The sequence below is a fragment of the Notolepis coatsorum genome, assembly GCF_963971535.1.
Source record: "Notolepis coatsorum genome assembly, chromosome: 9".
Taxonomy (NCBI): Eukaryota; Metazoa; Chordata; class Actinopteri; order Aulopiformes; family Paralepididae; genus Notolepis; species Notolepis coatsorum.
This window is the reverse complement of record NC_140173.1, coordinates 29782203-29798961: the sequence shown is the minus strand read 5'-3', so window position 1 is coordinate 29798961 and position 16759 is coordinate 29782203. Positions and strand designations below refer to the sequence as shown.

Sequence of the window (16759 nt, the reverse complement as noted above, 5' to 3'; positions counted from 1 at the left end):
CTATGACCCGGACGGGCAAGGCATTTCCTGAAGTGACGTCACGGCCGTGCTAGCTTTTAGATTCGGCTCATTAATATGCACCTGGCTGTAGTGACGTCGGCGTTTGATAAGCTTTTTTGATTCGCACGTGCATGTTATTCGTGCGTGGACCTTTTTAACTCTTTCAGAGTGGCATTTCCGGTGTCAAATGGAAAAAAATAAATAATGAAATTATATACCAATGATGTAAACTACCCATAATTGATCAGTAGGGTTTAACCTGGAGGTTGGGCTTTAATCATCTTTAGGATAGAGGGGGGTATCATGCACCCCCCGGAAATATACTTCTAACCAGTGTTTCTAGATTTGAAAGTTGTCAGAGTGTCCCATGTATCATTTATATGCAAATTAAGGACATGATTATCAAAAAACCGCAAACAAATCTGTTTAATATATCTCAGCCAATATTGCAGATAACTGAACCAATTTGGACAAGTCAATCAGGGCAAGCTTATTTGACGCATATCTCGCCTAGAAAGGCTTTCGAAATAGTGAAATGCCATTTGATGGTAGAAATTCGTTTGTTTTCACTCATAAGATGGCGGCGGTCATAAGATGGCGGCGGTCTCGTAACAATAACCTGCAAACCATCCACGTGGTACATACATGTACATAGGCGCCGCTATACTATAGGTGGCAGTGAGATCCTGCTGTAACAACCTCTGTGGAAATATTATCACATTTAAAAAAAGATAAAATCTCCTAAGTTTTAACCTTAACCTAAACAAACGTATTGCTGAAAATATACACTCTATGACTGCTGTCATATACTGCAGAGAACTCTTTCATGGCAAATAAGTAATCTGGTCTTTCCAAAGACATGCGGGACACGTGTGCACGAATACACCTTAAATGATTTTCGAATATAATGCAAAGTTTTGTTCATATTGATTCTACCAAGTGTATACTTTTTATTTCTGAATTTCCCATTCTTAATTCTTACATGTGTGCATGAACACATTCATTGCTTTAGCTGCTTTGCACGAACAAACATGTACGCTAGCATATTGTTACGGTAAAATATGTGGAAATGTACATTTTAAGACAAGACGACAGTCGCAGATTTCTATTATATAATGACTATTTGAAAACAATGACTTAATATAAATGTCTTACTGGGTCGGGTCTTGCTGCTGTTCCTGTCTTTCAGGGCGGAAAAAGGTTTTTTTTTTGTGTAATGACGATTTATATAAGAACCTCCCATGCGCAGAACAGCTTGCATAGGTATCTGTGTCTTTTGCCGGTAGCTAAATGACAATGTAATTATAATGTGATTGATTGATTGATTGATTGATTGATTGATTGATTGATTGATTGATTGATTGATTGATTGATTGATTGATTTAAAAGTTTATTAACAGATTGCAGAATGGGTACAGTGCAGTACAGCTCAATACATACAATTGTTAAGGGGATGCAGACCAGAGAAAGACTTCCCCCATTTTCAATTCATCATATGTACACGACTTACAGATAGACAGTACTGCTACATCTATACATTTATGACATACCAGATTTGCAAATACAGTACTGTTTGTGATACAAAAAGTGTCCAGAAAAAGAGTGTATATACATTTGATGTCGAAACTGTATACATTGGAGGAGGTTGGGTAGGTGGGGTGGGGTTGGGTGGGGTGGGGGGGGGGGGCTGTACATTGGAGGTGGGGGGGGGGGGGGTTGGGGGGGGGGGGGGGGACAACTGGGTTAGGAAATGTTTCAACTCATTCAGAACGCAGCGGCCCGCCTGATCTCAAACCTACCGAAGTCGGCCCATGTCACCCCACTTCTTAGGGACCTGCACTGGCTCCCCATTGCTGCACGAATCCGCTTCAAGGCCCTCGACCTAGCATACCGTGCGGCAAAGGGAACCGCTCCCGCCTACCTCCGATCAATGGTTTCTAACTACACACCCTCAAGACCCCTACGCTCTGCATCTTCTGGCCGCCTCAGACCTACTCCTATCCAAGCTCCGGGAGGGTCATCAAAGAGAAGTCGCCTATTCTCAGTCCTTGCCCCACAATGGTGGAATGAACTATACCCACCCCAGTTAGGACAGCCGAAACACGTCCAATCTTTCGCCGTCGACTAAAGACGCACTTCTTCAACCATTATCTGAATTAAAAAAAAATAATCTAACCCTAACTAACCGTACTGTCATGCACTTGTCCTAATAAACTAACCAGCACTCAACACTTTGATGAACATTGTTGCTCAGCTTGTGCCCTTCCTGATGGCTTGTCGTACAGAACATGTAAGTCGCTTTGGATAAAAGCGTCAGCTAAATGACTAAATGTAAATGTAAATGTAAATTTGTAGGGGCCATGTTTCGAATTGCAGTATCCCGTATAGGTGTTCTTTGAGGGTGTTTTTGAAAGTGGGTAGTGATTCACATTCCTTTACAGCTTTGGGTAGGGCGTTCCACATTGATGTGGCATAATTGCGAAACGTGTTTAGTTCATTGTTTGAGCCGAATCTGGGTTTAACATGATTTGTTGAGCTTCCTCTAGTGGTTGTGGTATTCACTGACCTTTGGGAAGTATTTTGACATGTACATGGGTACCTTAGTCGTATAGTGTATCTTGTAGACCAGGCCCATTGCAAGTTGCTGTACTCTGTCGTCTACTCTAAGCCATCCTAGGTTGTCAAAGTGGGCAGGGGTGAGGTGGGTTCTGGGGGTAAGGTCAAGTAGTAGTCTGACCAGTTTGTTTTGTGATGTTTGTAATTTAGATTTAAGCGCCTATGAGGTGCTTTGGTACCATGAGGTGCACGCATAGTCGTAGTATATTGAATGAGGGCTCCTGCCAGAGTCTTCAGGGTATTCTTGTTTCTTGAGAGGAGATCCGGTACAAGAATCTAGTTCGTTGGTTGACTTTTTTTATTACATTGGATGCCATTTTGTCACAGGAAAGATTTGCCTCTAGGATGGAACCCAGGTAGGTAATTTCATCTTTCCTTGTGACAATATTGTCACCCATGCACTGCAACTGAGAAGCCGTCGGTCTTGCTGAGTTTGTTATTTGAACCGAAGAGAATGGACTCTGTTTTGCCCATGTGTAATGATAGTTTGTTATCAGCGAGCCATATGCAGATTTTGCCTATATAGTTCCGAGCTGAGGGTTTTTTCAACCTGCAACTTGTTCTTGTCAGAGACCAGCATGGCTGAGTCGTCCGCAAACAGGAACAAGTTGCAGTCACAGGCTGACGACATGTCATTTGCATAAATTAGGAAGAGTAGCGGTCCTAGTATGCTTCCTTGTGGAACACCACAGCTCACTGTGAGGGGGGGGGATAGAGTATACCGTTTACCTCTACCATCTGTTCTCTCCCCTCCAGGTAGGATTGCATCCAGCTCACTGATAAGCTATCAAAATCAATTGCTTTTAGCTTGTCAATCAGAATGGAGTGATTGACAGTATCGAAGGCCTTTTGTAGGTCCAGCATGACCATGCCGCAGTATTTGCCCGCGTCCACCTCTTGTTTGATGTGGTCGTTCAAATAGAGGAGGCATGTGTCAGGGAGCAGCTAGATATATAGCTTAGCACAAGGGCTGGAAGCAGTAGGGAGCAGCTAGCTATATAGCTTAGCACAAGGGCTGGAAGCAGTATAGGGACCAGCTAGCCTGCTTAGCACAAGGGCTGGAAGCAGTAGGGAGCAGCTAGCTATAGCTTAGCACAAGGGCTGGAAGCAGTATAGGGACCAGCTAGCATATAGCTTAGCATAAGGGCTGGAAGCAGTAGGGAGCAGCTAGCTATAGCTTAGCACAAGGGCTGGAAGCAGTATAGGGACCAGCTAGCTATAGCTTAGCACAAGGGCTGGAAGCAGTATAGGGACCAGCTAGCCTATAGCTTAGCACAAGGGCTGGAAGCAGTAGGGAGCAGCTAGCTATAGCTTAGCACAAGGGCTGGAAGCAGTATAGGGACCAGCTAGCCTATAGCTTAGCATAAGGGCTGGAAGCAGTAGGGAGCAGCTAGCTATAGCTTAGCACAAGGGCTGGAAGCAGTATAGGGACCAGCTAGCTATAGCTTAGCACAAGGGCTGGAAGCAGTATAGGGACCAGCTAGCTATAGCTTAGCACAAGGGCTGGAAGCAGTAGGGAGCAGCTAGCTATAGCTTAGCACAAGGGCTGGAAGCAGTATAGGGACCAGCTAGCCTATAGCTTAGCATAAGGGCTGGAAGCAGTAGGGAGCAGCTAGCTATAGCTTAGCACAAGGGCTGGAAGCAGTATAGGGACCAGCTAGCCTATAGCTTAGCACAAGGGCTGGAAGCAGTAGGGAGCAGCTAGCTATAGCTTAGCACAAGGGCTGGAAGCAGTATAGGGACCAGCTAGCTATAGCTTAGCACAAGGGCTGGAAGCAGTATAGGGACCAGCTAGCCTGCTTAGCACAAGGGCTGGAAGCAGTAGGGAGCAGCTAGCTATAGCTTAGCACAAGGGCTGGAAGCAGTATAGGGACCAGCTAGCATATAGCTTAGCACAAGGGCTGGAAGCAGTAGGGAGCAGCTAGCTATAGCTTAGCACAAGGGCTGGAAGCAGTATAGGGACCAGCTAGCCTATAGCTTAGCACAAGGGCTGGAAGCAGTAGGGAGCAGCTAGCTATAGCTTAGCACAAGGGCTGGAAGCAGTATAGGGACCAGCTAGCCTATAGCTTAGCACAAGGGCTGGAAGCAGTAGGGAGCAGCTAGCTATATAGCTTAGCACAAGGGCTGGAAGCAGTATAGGGACCAGCTAGCTATAGCTTAGCACAAGGGCTGGAAGCAAGCAACTATAGCCTATAGTTTAGCACAAGGACTGGAAGTAGGGAGCAGCTAGCGCTCTGTAAAAAAATTAACTCTGACGCACAGAGATGAAATTGATGAAATTGAATTGGGTGATGGTGTTGGAGGTCTGACCCCCCACCCTGACCGCCTGGGGTCTTTCACTCAGAAAGTCCAGTACCCAGGCGCTCAGGGCGGAGCTCGGACCCAGCTCGATCAGCTTGTCCACCAGTCTGGTGATGGGGACTATGGTGTTGAACGCTGAGCTGTATGAACAACAGTCTCACATAGCCCCCCTTCTGACGGTCAAGGTGAGAGAGGGTGCTGTGCAGTACCTGGGAGACCGCGTCGTCAGTGGACCTGTTTGTCCTGTATGCAAATTGCATAGGGTCCATATCACTGGGGAGGGAGGCACAAATGTGGTCCTTGACCAGCCTCTCGAAACATTTCATGACCACAGAGGTGAGTGCCACCGGTCTGTAGTAATAACTGTGAATTGAACTTGCATTGCTGCACTATAGTCCATCCGTTGCAAGTCAACGCCCCCCCCCCCCTCCATCCATTAACTCAACTGGACTGTCACTGTAATATTTATGTACAGTTGTACAGTGTCCCCCACCCACCCCTCCTACCCAACCCCCCCACCCACCCAACCACCTCCAATGTACAGTCAGATTGGTTATTTTTGGTTGAGGTTGAAAAAGCTATGTTGATTCAATATTTAATTACAGATACCATTTCAACATTTGAAAAACTGTCGTTGAATCAATTTAGTAGATTCCCCCTCCCCTCCTCCCCCTCCCCTCCCCTTCGAGAGGGTATAGTCCTAAGCAACTCGCGAGACCTAGAAGATCTCACGGGACTTGAGGTATTCAAACACTTTGGCGCGATGGATGGTGTCTTCACTGACTGCTTGACAAATAGTCTGAGCCAAACTCCTTGGTAAGTCATTGACAATATTATGTATTATGCCATTCACATACCATAATCTTGCTGTCATCGTTTGACTACATGCTACTTTGTGAATTATTACCGTGGTGGCAACTAGTAGGCTAGAACGAAGCTTGTTAGCATTATTAGCTAACATGCTAGATGGTACTTAACTGGTAAGTGAGTTCTTATGGGAATAGTATGATTCCGTTCAGATACCATCACCGGGCTGTTATCGTTTGACTAAATGTTATCTCTGTGCCGTGGCAAATAGTTTGGAGCTTGTTTGAGCAAATAGTGATGCATATTATTATAGCTACTAACGTTAGCTAGCTATCATGCTAGCTAACGTTATTCTGCCATTTTGTTTCGTGATTAAAATGTACGTTTTTAATAGTTACATAAGCATTGTTGTAACTAGTGTTAACAAATACTTTATTATAGTTCAATTGTGTTAAACTTGGGACACAGCCATGGCTCTATTTTATTTCGTTTTGTATGTGAGGCATTTTAGCTTGCAGTTGTGTTGCATTGTGGGTCTTCAGCACAAAGTAATCCCTTGCTGAGGGTAAGATGGTTTTCTGTCTGCTCAGACTCAGAATACTTAATTAACATGATCTGTGCTTCATAAAAAAACAGATATTATTTATCTGGTTTTGGTTATTTTGCACAGTAAATACTTATTCAGGCCTACCTGCAATTCAGAATTTAATCCAGCAGGGCGGCAGTGATGTTCATTCTGCCTTTTGTTATATATAAAAAATGGGGCTTTGAAAGACTGACATATTTGAACTTCTAGCTCCTGCTACTCTAAACATATATATATATAATATACACAGTCTTGATAAATTGCATACAAGGTTTTTTGAATATTTTGATCGTCTTCTTTTTAGAATTCGCTGGCAATCATCGCCGCTATCAAGGTGAGTTAACTAACACATTCTCAAATCATGTTTTGTTTTTACCACCAGACATGCGCTAGGTATATGGAGCTAGGTACACTTGCTACTGTAGGTTATATGGTGCTCATTGATAACTACTTTGATGGTGCTTATTTTTTCCTTATTTTGTTAATTATGTTGCTCTTTCTCTAGGAATGCCAATGTATAACTCCAGCCCCTATTACCACACTGCCATTGATTCAGCTCAGTAAGTATTATCTTTCAATTCAATATTGTCTGTCTCTCTCACCCCACTTCAAACTTCACACCTTTATCTGTGTTTTCATCTCTGTCTTTCTGTCTCTCTCACCTCGACCCCCTCCACTTCACACAACACCTACATTGCCAAAGCCTTTGTCATTTGATGACACAGCAGTGCTATGTCTGTCTCTCCCTCTATCTCCGTCTCCCTCTCTCACTGGCATAACATTTTTATTGTCGTATTCAATATTTCAGAGATTCTTCGCCAGAGGAACTTGAAGCCATTCCTGAATTACCACCAGAGACCAGCAGTTGCACGCAGGCAGAGACTGCCTGTAGCGTGAGTTGAATTTTATACACAAGTTCACTGGTGTTTATTCTTATATAAAACGTCTCTAAAGACGTATGTTTACCTTTGCATTGATTGCCGGATTTTTGACTGAAGACATTGGATCTTTCCTGCTCTCCCATCCAAGTCCCAGGTTGTAATGACGTAATCATGACACTTAGTTGATTTTGAGTAGACAATTACTCGTTGCATCTGGGCTCATAGTCATAGCCATATAGGAATGACCGCTACACCGTCGCGCCAATAGCGGCCGAGGGAGGGAGAGTTAAGCGATTTCTTTGTCATTCAGACAGATTCTCCTATCTGCACCTATCTGACACGTATAGCCACTGATGGTGGAGAAGTGCTGTCCAATTAGCCATTTTGGGGAAATTCAGGCATAAAATAATATTCTGTTGTGTGTCACTGTCAAACAATCCAATATTTCAGAGATTCTTCGCCAGTTGCGGGAAGTATGTCACCACCTGAAGACGCAGACCACCACCTGAAGCCCATGTAGAATTGTGAGTTGAATTTTATACATGATAGATCAGTGGTTCTCAAACTTTTTACACCAAGTACCACCTGAGAATGTAGCTGGCTCTCCAAGTACCACCATATGACCGGTGTTAAAATACAGTCTATTCAGCTAAGCACAGTTCACGCAGGAGGCAAATGTATTCCTAATACCATTATTTATTGTTAACTTTTGTCAGACACAGCCACAATGTACAAAGGGATAGCACTAGAACTAGCAAACGCGTCCACACAACTCATACAATGCAAGGGCATTGAGAACATAATAACTAACATTCTCACATAGCAAGTGAGAAAATTAAGAACAACTGTATTTCAGCAAATGTACTTAATCTCTATCTCTCTCTCTCTCTCTCTCTCTCTCTCTCTCTCTCTCTCACACAGCAAGCAATTGTCCATCATTCTCTCTCTCTCTCTCTCTCTCTCTCACACACACGCACACACACACACACACACACACACACACACACACACAATTATTTTGTTACAAAAACTTAATTTCCTGCATTCTGGTGCAGGACTTTTTGAAATTTGACCCTTTAAATGCCAGTTTGTGTGATGGCATCACAAATTATTGTTAAAATAAACACACAAAGTAAAATATGTTCAATAGGATAGGAGCCCCGCATTTAGTGATCTAGGAGGCAAGTATTTTGTAATAAGATCAGATAGATAGAGCAATCACAAAATAAAGAAATGAGGCTCATCGTGCTCGCAAGCCACTGTCTAAAGTCTAATTGTGTTCTCAGAGGGATGACACTGGTGATCTACACCTCTACCAGAGGCCAGCAGCCAGAGGGGGACCCTGCTGACCACAAGGCCATCTGAATCATCCTATGCTGAATTGACATGGATGGCATCTCCCTTAACTCCGCATTAACTTTAAAACACTACTCCTCACCTTCAAAGCCCTCCACAGCCTGGCCCCCCCCTACCTGACTGATCTCCTTCTCCCCTACCGCCCAACCCGTTCCCTCCGGTCCTCCTCCACTGCCTCCCTCACTGTCCCGACATCCAAGCTCAAAAACTTCGGAGATCGGGCCTTCTCTCGCACTGCACCCCGACTCTGGAACTCCCTCCCCCAGTCCATCAGAGACTCCCCTACACTCTCCACCTTCAAAGCTCGCCTCAAAACCCACCTGTTCTCCCTTGCCTTCAACCCCCCCCACCCCTAAACCCCCCCCTCCCCTCCAACCTGATCGATATGTCTCTAGTCTTTTTTTTTTTTTTTGTGCCACCAGGCTGTCTCCCCCGTTCCCCCCATGGTCTCATGTTCCTTTGTTTTTGTTTCTTTGTTGTTTTGTTTTGTTTCTTTGCTTTCGCCTCTTTGTTTGTACCCCTGCTCCCGACTACTGTCAGCGACTTCGGGTTATTGAGAAGCGCTATATAAATTAAATGAATTATTATTATTTATTATTAAGCTGATGTGAGTATAACTTCCATGTACAAACACAAACACACCCACTCTATCTATATCTCTCTTCTAGGACATGTCATCATCATCAAACCTTTATTTAATTCTTGGGAGAACAGTAGGGTTGTAAAAAAAAGTGTAAACATCTTCAAATCATTATTAACACATCCACGCTGTAAAGGGTTATTGCCCGCCATGCTTTGACCGCCAGATCTCGCAAGTAGGGTCGAGCTGCAGACTCGGAGCCTCGGTCCAGATTGGAACTTCCGCTCGGAGCCTCGGTCCAGATTGGAACTTCCGCCCTGCCACAGGACTATTACTCCTGTGACAGGGCAATGCGCTGATTGGCGGAAAGTACGGAAGTATCTCGAAGTACGTCTGACGTATCTCGAATTACGTCTGACGTTTCTCTACGTTAGCGAACATTAAACGTTGTATTCATAAAATAATATAAATTCAGCAGCATGGGGAGGGCCGGGGGGAGGGGAGGTACAGGTAGTAGAAGACATAGAGGTACAGGTCACATAATTATAGTACAGTGGAGAAGTAAAAATAGAATAAAAAGGCAGTGGAAACAATATACAATATTATTAACTCTAATAATAACACGCCTCGCGGGCTCATTATAATACGAGAGCCGTGGGTCTGCATTGTATAGAGCGGATCCCCCGGCCGTATTCAAGCGCTGGAGCGCTTTGCGATGGATCAAACTGTATTAATATAGTAGTAATAATAGTAGTTGGCTAGTTGCGCGCTTCTGGCCACCTCCCGCAGTGCGCGCATACACACATACTGTCTGTAGCCTATACAGTACGTGCAAAATTAGTTGTCAAGAGCCAATCGCACAGGTTGCCTCATCTCATCTGGCTCTGCAAATAGATCTAGAGTCTGAATATCATATATAGCCTGCTGATGATCTCTCTCTCTCTCTCTCTCTCTCTCTCTCGTCTCAAATCCATTCTGAGAACGGAATGCAGTGCCCGCGATGAGGGTCTTGATTGATTGATTGATTGATTGATTGATTGATTGATTGATTGAAAATTGTATTAACAGATCATGCTGGACCTACAAAACAGTACAGTACTGTTTCTCATTCCTGTACTGTTGTTTATACTCTGCTCCTGTGTTGTAACCCAACCCCCTCCAATGTACAGTAAATTACCAAGTATGGTTTTGTCAATATTCCAATGTACAGTTTTGCTTGTACAGTTGCACAGTGTCCCCCACCCACCCACCCCTCCTACCCGACCCCCCCCCCCCCCAAGGCGAAAGTCTTTCTCTGGTCTGCATCCCCTTAACAATTGTGTGTATTGAGCTGTACTGTACTGTACTCATTCTGCAATCTGTTAATAAAATGTTCAATCAAGAATGGAGTGATTGACAGTGTCAAAGGCCTTTTGTAGGTCCAGCATGATCTGTTAATACAATTTTCAATCAATCAATCAATCAATCAATCAAGACCCGCGTCGCAGGCACTGCATTCCGTTCTCAGAATGGATTTGAGAGAGATCATCAGCAGGCTATATATGATATTCAGACTCTAGATCTATTTGCAGAGCCAGATGAGATGAGGCAACCTGTGCGATTGGCTCTTGACAACTAATTTTGCACGTACTGTATAGGCTACAGACAGTATGTGTGTATGCGCGCACTGCGGGAGGTGGCCAGAAGCGCGCAACTAGCCAACTACTATTATTACTACTATATTAATACAGTTTTATCCATGGCAAAGCGCTCCAGCGCTTGAATACGGCCGGGGGATCCGCTCTATACAATGCAGACCCACGGCTCTCGTATTATAATGAGCCTGCGAGGCGTGTTATTATTAGAGTTAATAATATTGTATATTGTTTCCACTGCCTTTTTATTCTATTTTTACTTCTCCACTGTACTATAATTATGTGACCTGTACCTCTATGTCTTCTACTACCTGTACCTCCCCTCCCCCCGGCCCTCCCCATGCTGCTGAATTTATATTATTTTATGAATACAACGTTTAATGTTCGCTAACGTAGAGAAACGTCAGACGTAATTCGAGATACGTCAGACGTACTTCGAGATACTTCCGTACTTTCCGCCAATCAGCGCATTGCCCTGTCACAGGAGTAATAGTCCTGTGGCAGGGCGGAAGTTCCAATCTGGACCGAGGCTCCGAGTCTGCAGCTGGACCCTATTGGATCTCGCTGTACAGCGTTATTGAGATCAATATTGAATTTTTTCGCCATGGCATTCAAAATTCATATATACACCCATGGCCGCCTAGTTATAGTTGAAAGTGGGGGTGCAAGATTCTTTTTTATTCTTTTTTTTTATTTTATTTTTTTTACATTTAATGAACACCTGTATGTGCAATTTCCTGCAATATAGAGCCTTCAATCTTGACCAAAATAAAGCTGCTCTTTTCACTATAAAACTCAGTTTATATTGCAGTATGATAGCTATAATAATAATAACTTCACTGCGAGGGCTCTTTTAGCTAACGCTAGCTAGGCACGTATGATAGCCAATTACTATTATAATAATAATAATAATAATAACTTTCCCATCCTCCCAAAGCCCCTCCGGCCCGTTCACATCCGCAGCGGCAGTACCAACAACAACGTTAGGTTATGACTATAACCAAGTTCTGTTAGTTAGGGGCGATGCTTGGCTTCGCCTTCTGCACTATCTCGCGTACGTGCACGCGTACTGAATAAACCACAAATGTACCTCTAATACCAGTATTAGTCTGACCACACCCCTCATCAGCTTACCTTCATAAGCAGGTGTGTGGTCACCTGCTCTCCTCCTTCCCAAGCTTTCACCACAAGGTGAGGTCAAGGGCTGCAGCGGCCGTCCGAAGCCAAGCATCGCCCCTAACTAACAGAACTTGGTTATAGTCATAACCTAACGTTCTGTATCGTTAGTGGCTTAGCTTGGCTTCGCCTTCTGCACAAGGGAGGCCAAGCGGAGCCACTTGGCTGACAAATACACCCCGCTGACAGCCCCCCAAAACCATCAGAACAGGGAGGGCCGAGCCCCCCCGACCCCCCCTAATGGAGGGTATCCCCCCTATTAGAGGCTTCACGGGAAGGCGACGGACCCGACCGTGCGAAGAGCTCTCAAGCAACTTAACGCACAGGGTGAGCAGACCGTGGCTTGACCCACGACTACACACACGCACAACCCGCATGCCACCCGGGAACGAACGGAGGAACAACCTCGTTACTGCCCCCAGAATCACGGGGTCAAGGGCAAACCCAACCCCGTGGCAAGGCCGTAGCAGCGGAGCATGAAGGAAGACCCAGACCCACCAAAAGGACTGGACTCCCTGGAATGGGGGCCCGGAGAAGTCCATGATGCCAGCATCAAGACCCCACCAGGTGGGCACGTAGTGCCCCGCCCCCCACATCGCCAGCGTATTCGGACAAAGGCCCCTCAGTTACTGCACCTGGTATTCCCAGGCGGAACCAACCAGGCCAGCAAGCCGAGCGGGCCCCGTCCCCCCAATAGTACACCGCCTGGCACACTGACCCTGCAGAATAGGCAGTCAGCATGGCCGTAAGCACACAAAAAAGGTTAACCAACGGAAGCAGGCAGCGCACCGGGGAAAAACCAGGCAACAGGCTGTTAACCCTAGCCTGGAGACTGCGGACGAGACAGGCGCCAGAGGGGACAGCTGAACACAGCCGCCCCGGCGGAAGGAGCGTAAGCTGGCGGTGTTGCATGACCAAGCCTCCATTTAACAACCCCCACCCAGAGGGGTCGAGGCAGAGAAGGCTGACACGATTGGCAGACGTCATGAACGTGCAGGGGCACCCTCAACCGGTGAACCCGGGAGTTGACACTGCTCCAACACACCAGGGAATCAACCACCTCGGTGTTACCCAATGCGGTGGTTGCTCCTATAACCCCTCAAGAAAAAACTCCAAAACACACCTGCGGGTATACACCGGCTATACCGCAGTACAAGTGTTTCAGTTTCCAAAAAGGGTTAACCCAGGCCTACGGGTCGCAAACATCACTTCGGACCGGGCCTGGCGGTACGGGAAGCACAGGGTCACCAGAGGAGGTCAAAAAACCACCCCCACAGGCCCCTCTTCGCCATGCGTGAGAGAGGAGTGAAAAACAATGGAGAACCAGCCCCTAAGCACACCGTTCCTGGTATTCCCCGGCGGTCTCCCAACCAAGTACTAACCAGGACCAACCTGTGTAGCGGCCGAGATCCGACGAGATCGAGCGCGTACAAAATGGCATGGCTGTAAGCCATGACGACAGTGCTGAGTAAAAACATACCCAACCAGGGTCTCCATAGCGCTTAACCCTGTGACACCCAGACCGACCTGGCATTTTTCCCCCTGAAAAAAGCCCAAGTCCCTCAGGGTACCAGAACAGCAGATCTGCATCCCCGGCGGACAACGGGTTCAACTGATCTGGACCAGCGTGACCAGAACCAGTCCCGTGCCCTAACCACGCCGACATGCCCCAGGAAAAGGGCAGATATGCGTGTTGATCTTAACATGAAAAGAAGGCGCCACCCAGACGTCGGGACGAACCGCGCCTGGTGGCCCACCCCAAGGGCGTGAGACCCCACTACATATGTTCAGATCCATCCCGTCATCATCCCCCAGACATGAACGAGGATCCGTCGACAACCCACCCAGGTCATGGGATGTGGTCGCCGGAAGAGGAAAAACCCCCATCTCAGTTGCTTTATAAAAACGCTGTTTCAACCACAAGCAACTAAGGCGTGCCAGTCAATCGCCTGTTTACAGCGAGCTAGCACTATACGTGCGTCGGGACACACCCCCATCAATGAACAGGCTATTTAGACCTGCCATTGAATCCCCAAGGCGCCCAGGGGAACGACAAGAGGGGTGTGACACTCCCTAACTCCAACACTTCTGGAATAGAAAGAAGGAAGCATCAACAGTATGTATCCCAGTCTACACAGCCGGGGTAAAAAATGTTCACATTTTTACATCCCACCACCCTCCCATAGGAAAGAGACGGGGATCCCCAGAGAGACTTCCCACGCGAGCTGTACAGATTGAAAAGAATATATTGCACCTTGAGCCATGTAAAAAACTGGTTTTAGGGCCTCCGGGGAAGAGGCACCGAACCCATACACACTCAATAAACGAATTGAATCGAATATACATACAATAGAAAAGGACCCTTCTAGAGGGTCCACTCACTTTGACAATCTGAGGAGGAAGGCTCTGTACTCTGATGGAGGCTTCCTCACATGGATCACATGGAAGAAGGAGTCCGAACTCACAGAAGGCCTGAGTAGGCGCTTGGTGAGGAGGAGCCCTGACCACCCCCCCTGAAAACAGATCCATCACATGGACCTGAACAGCACACGGAAGTCCTACCAACAGAGACGCGCACGGTGACGTACTCTATGGCGGGGGAATTCCTGCGGTGCACACGCCCAATATACCAGGCCGTGGGACCAGGAACTCCCTCCCCCCCCCCCCCCCCCCCCCCCCCGTAACGTGCCGAACCGCCACGTGACGGGAACCTTGAAGGACAGGGGGTGTACCCCTGACCGACAGACAATGGGGAGAGGAAAGGTTACCAGTTCACCCCTTTACGACCCCACACCCATGATACGACGTAACGACAAAAAGAGAATATGACACAGTCATAGTCAGCTCTATGAAGCGTTTCACAGCTCCACACAGCGCACGAGCTAACCTGCTATCTGATTTTTACTAAGGAAAAACACAGAATAGAGAGGGCTCTAAGAACCCCGGTCCAACATACACATGTGCTTCTGTGGCCAGTACAACCCAGTTGTAGGTCACATGACACACACAACCCATCATCATCACAATGAGAGAATACATCATTCTTGATTAGTATCGACCACAGGCCTTGCTAAACACACATGACAGCAACCAAACCAATTTCCCTTTAGGAAATAAGTTTCTCCAGCAGATTTAGCACAACCTCAGCAATCAAGCTGAGAGTTACATCGTATCCCTACCACACAAAAGACACAATTAATGCACAACATGTCTGATAGGAGGTGATAAAGTCCCCAGGGAACCGGGGGGGGAAAAACACAATCCTCCTATTTTACCCTCAATACGGCCAGTTAAAACAGGAAAACCTGTTAATGTGTGAACTCACTGTCCATTGTCATTACAGTCTGAGAAAGAACATTCTTTTACTCACTCGTCACCAAGCATAGCTTCATAGGTTAGTTGCCTTAGTAGTGAGTACACGGTACACATAAACACCATGATGTTTCTCACACAACAACCAGATCAATACATCACGACCTGCACGGAGAAGCTACTGCCAGTGACAAAAACAGCTCACACACAACCCGCAACGTATCTCAAATGCATTGCAACAACACACGTTTTGGGAAAAAACACCGTCATTCACAATACATTTAGCAAGGTAAAACCAGAAGACGTGTTATGAGGGTCTGGCCAACCCCGTACCTGCCCGGAACGCAGATCAGCGAAGTGCAGTCACAAGCGTCCCGTGTTGTTCGATCCGGGCAGCGTCGCCGCTCCACCAGTCGCTACAGTCCTCTTTGTTGACGCAATCCCCGTCTAGGCTCGGGCAGGGTTGACGAACATCCCCTGTCAAGGATGACGTCGTGGTCAAGAGTGTAAAACATGTTAAAAATCAAAGCACGTTCAACAGAATAGCATCAAGCTAACGGCTGCTCCAGCCGTTCGGGTGCTATCGCTTCCGCTCGCGAGACGCCGATCTACGACGCACGCGATCAGGAGCGAGCTCCCGGCGGCGCGCGAGAAGCCAAGCTCCCCGCGCCAGGCCACCGACCGGCTAACCGTAAGCTATGAACATGTAAACAATGACATAACACTCACCCAGACAGGCCGCCGTTCTGAACCCTCCTCACTTTTTAAGAGAAAAGAGAAACAAGACGTCAACACCGCTTCACAACGGTGACAATAACACGTCCGGCGGAATCAGCACAGTACCAACTGGCCTGTATAGCTGACTTTGAACATGAATCTGCCGCTATCGCACATTACATGCACATATCCCCTCGTGAAGGAATACTCTCATTTGGATATGAAAGATGGGGTCTTAACACGGTGACAGAGAGAATCCACTCGTCCAGAACACACAGGGATCACCAGTGTCAATGGTCGCGGCCCACTAGTTAAAACTATAATGGTCGCCAGACCAAGGCCTTCTGTCGCCTAGACGGCTAAACAAAGGACCCTAGCCTGGGCCGGTTTCCATAAACTTTGTCTAGTAGCCCCCATAGCACTAACAGACAAGTGGAGCCCGCCAGCAAACACTACTCACCCAACCTGGAACGCACCGCTCCTCACAACAGCGGCATGTCCGACAGTTCAGCTGTGGCCTGACAGGTTTCACCCCAACAAACACAGCAAGGAACTGCAGTTGAGAAGCATGCAGCGGCGTGCTCCCAATACGAAAACCGGTGGAGGGTTTGTAGAATGATCATCATCTTCTAGACACTCCAGTACGAAGACAATATCGCCGTATTTTCTCGAAAATAGTGAGAGAGAAAATAAAGATATGATGTCAACGTATCCTTGTTTCCCAAGCTGTTCCTAATCCAATTTCTTCCATCATGGTGTCAAGTGTGGGGATCTACCGAGGCACCTCTTCCTT

General features: G+C 46.7%; 1 protein-coding gene and 1 long non-coding RNA gene across 2 annotated transcripts in view; one reads left to right on the top strand and one right to left on the bottom strand.

The window, feature by feature from the left end:
- The window catches only part of LOC311234564 (sodium/calcium exchanger 1-like), a gene marked incomplete at its 3' end in the record, with an annotated part of 397303 nt that overhangs the window by 240204 nt on the left and 140340 nt on the right, over nt 1-16759 (bottom strand). The window lies entirely within an intron of this gene.
- Nucleotides 5628-8571, top strand: LOC311234951. Its single transcript, XR_014620120.1, has 6 exons — nt 5628-5733; nt 6615-6644; nt 6816-6870; nt 7119-7203; nt 7642-7715; nt 8478-8571. It is a non-coding gene; the product is annotated as an uncharacterized lncRNA (long non-coding RNA).